The sequence below is a fragment of the Gossypium arboreum genome, chromosome 5 (assembly GCF_025698485.1).
Source record: "Gossypium arboreum isolate Shixiya-1 chromosome 5, ASM2569848v2, whole genome shotgun sequence".
NCBI classification, from domain to species: Eukaryota; Viridiplantae; Streptophyta; class Magnoliopsida; order Malvales; family Malvaceae; genus Gossypium; species Gossypium arboreum.
Window position 1 is genome coordinate 41,565,472 of NC_069074.1, and position 3,570 is coordinate 41,569,041.

General features: G+C 36.8%; 1 non-coding gene across 1 annotated transcript; it reads left to right on the forward strand.

Moving 5' to 3' along the window:
* The first annotated feature begins 2,755 nt into the window (after window positions 1-2,755).
* Window positions 2,756-2,867, forward strand: LOC128293426 (small nucleolar RNA R71). The gene has a single exon (XR_008283608.1). It is a non-coding gene; the product is annotated as a small nucleolar RNA R71 (small nucleolar RNA).
* Window positions 2,868-3,570: the final 703 nt, after the last annotated feature.

Consider the following 3,570-nt stretch of genomic DNA (forward strand, 5'->3'; position numbering starts at 1 on the left):
GTGAGCATATCGATTTATATCTCATAAGATCATATCAATCTACAGCTCAAGTGAGCATACCGATTCACAGCTTATATGAGCATACATGTACTGGATTTGATAAACTACAGTTATATGAGTTAGCGCACTATGTGTGAGCTATCCTAGGTATCCAACGGTGTTCTAAATGGTTGAACGAGCATTACTCGGATATGAAGTGGTAAGAGTTCGAATTGAATATTGTGTATGTGAATTGTGTAATTGCCATATATATGAGAACAATCACATATCTGATAATGTCCGAAAAATATTAAGTCCCGTATGAATAAATGAAATTCGATGGATACAGGGTTACAGAATTAGTTGTGATCCTACATGTGTTGCAGATACACCACAGCTTGGAAGAGTGTCTTGTTATTAACTCTCATGAGCTTCCCATTATATAGTTCTTGTGAGCTTCCCATTAATAGCTCTTCGAAGCATCTCGATTGGTTGTGATACTACATGGGTTATGGACACACCCCAGCTCTTATGAGCATCACAAAATATAGCTCTTCGAAGCTTCCCGATTAAAGGCTCTTTCATGAGCTTCTCGATTAATGGCTCTCTGGAGCTTTCAATTAATGGCTCTCCAAGGCTTCTCGTTACATGGCTCACATGAGCTTCCTATTATATGGCTCGAAAGAGCTTTCCGTTTATTTACTTGTATGAGCATTCCCGAATATGAATTGACGGATTACAGATTTGTACACTTCGTGTGTACTACCCATGTATCCATCGATATTTTAAATGGTTCAACAGAAAAAGTTTTGATATGAAATAAGATGAGTTCAAAATGAATTATTACTCGAATATATCTAAAATACATGGAAATAATTTGTACATGTTATATAGATTCATTAAGTGGAAAGTATATGTATTGATTATTATTGAGCTCATATATGTTTCTTGACATTTTTATAAAATACATGACTAACATGGTTGGTGAGGATATGTGTTAGGGTTTTTGGCCAAATTGGTTTGCATGTGCTTTGCATGTTATTCTTTATATGAATAAATGGTAAGTTAATTACCATGTTATACATCTTTAAAGCTTACTCTATTTTATTTTCCTCTGTTTTATAGTAATTCAGAAGCTCGTTGGGTTGGAAGCTTGGCAGAGATATTATCACATTATCCATCGGCCCATTTCAACACATATAGAAAATTAAGTTTGGTTATAATGGCATGTATAGGGTAAATTGGCCGATGCTGGCTTAATAACATTTTGTTGTAAATAGCCATTGGAATGGCTTGAGTTGGACATATTTTGATATAAATATAATGTGGCTTTATCATGTTGTTGTGTTTGGTATGATTGAGTGATGGATAAATTATAGATATGTTGATGAATGGTTTGAGATAACATGGTTGGTAAAATATGCATATAAGTTTATATGATCAATTAAGTAAGATTGAATACTTGGACATATGGGGTGTTATGAAATGTGCTAAACTTGGTTTTGGCTTGATTTAAATGTCTTGTATTGGTTGGAAAATGTTGAAGTGTTGATGTAGGTGGAAGACAAATTGGGTGAGAAAAGTAGCTTTGGTATTGGCCTATTTTCGTCCACACGGGCAGAGACACAAGCGTGTGTCTTAGTCGTGTATAACACATGGCCTAGCACATGGGCGAGCCTGCATCTTTAAAATTAAGAAATAGAATACGCAGAAATTTTCACACGGCCTAGTACACAAGCGTATGACTTAGCCGTGTGATTCCTGCACATTATTGATACAAGTCAGTATGCTCACACGGGCGTGTAGCTGGGCTGTGTGACCCAAGTCAGTGAGCACCCTAATTTGGACACAGGCTGAGACATGGCCAGGTGCCCTACTTTGAATGCCCCCACGGCCTGAGACACGAGCGTGTCTCTTGACCGTATGAGCCAAACGAGTTGGCCACATGGACGTATGTCCCCCTGCACTTTGGAAAAATTTTGACATATTGCGAAATATTCTCTGAGTACCCGATTTAGTCTCAACTTGTTTTTAATGTGTATTTTGGGCCTCGAGGGCTCATATATGGGACAATATGATTGAATGTGATTGATTTCTGGCATGAATGTTAAAGGATATAAAATATCTGTATTTGATTTGTAAATTTTGGTAATGCTCCGTAACCTTGTTCCAACGACGGTGATAGGTTAGGGGTGTTACACCTGACTTGTTCCTAATATGTTTTTAGAGCCTCGAGGGCTTGTATAAGGGACAATGAGTATGTTATTGATTGGTTTTGTTGTGATTGATGATATGAATTAAATGTTTTAATTTTTTTATAGTTTTGTAACGTAAACTCTGGTAATGCTCTGGAACCCTATTTTGACAACAGATATGGGTTAGGGGTGTTACAATGGATTTTGGGAATGATGGGCAATTCTCAAACAAGTTTCCATCCACACAGTATACATAGAAAATGGTTTCAAATTGACTTCGTGGTTGGGCTACAACATTATTAAGACTGTTAGCAGTAAAATTCTTAATCATTGAGGATATGAAAGATATCTGAGCTAAAAGTGAAGTGAGAGTATCCACTTTATGTACTTCTGCTACCCGTATTTCTGAAGTTGCTGGGTTGGTTGGTAACTAGTAGTTGTTAGTGGAAATTCTTTAAATGATTTCATAAGCCTTATTATAAGACTTAAAAATGATAGCATAATTTGTTGAAGCATCGAGCACCATCCTCGTGTGGGCAATAAAACCATTAAAAAATGTCCCTAACTATATGTAATGTGGAATCCTATGGTGAGGGCATTTCCTTAATTGTTCTTTAAATTTCTCCCAAGTCTCATACAAAGATTCATCATCCATCTACAGAAAAACAGTGATCTCATTCCGCAACTAAGCATTTTTCCTAGGTGGGAAATACTTCATTAATAAACGTTCGTGTAACACCCTGAATTTTAGGGTCAGAAGTTCTATGATTTGTAGGTAGGGCCAGTGGCTAGATCGAACAATTGGGTTTGTTGCTGTAGCTTATGTCAGAATGGGCCTGCTGGTCTGGTGGTTTGTTGTGTGTTAATTTGCCTCTAGGTTTTGGGTTCAAATCTTCGTGTATGTTTATGGAGTAATTTTATTTTAGATATTTATGTATTTTTGTTTTTATTTTATGTATTTATTTATCTTATATTCGTTAGTGAATAAAAAAAAAGATTTTAAACATGTTCCTTGAGGTTAGAGCCTTTGGCCTGTGAAGCGTATAAGAACGTAGTTGGGTGTTAGTGAAGGTTATGCGGATGGTTCTGGTATTGGGCCAAATATACTGGTTTGTGGGCACTAAAAGAAGCGTCATTTGGGTGACTATTAGAAGAAGTTGGGAGCGTGTCATAGCTACAGGTCCATAGAGCATGGAATTAGGGAGTGTTCACGACGACATTGAGATAGGTATGGTTGTAGGTTGTTGTGATTCTGTGTGTTATTTATTTGAATGGCATTGATGTTTATTCGTTGGATGACATTTGTGTGTGTGATGGATAAATGAGTATCTGCTTCAGTGGCTAAATGTTTTGGATGTGTGTTTGAGGTTTGGGTTCAAGTGTCCATGTATGTAAG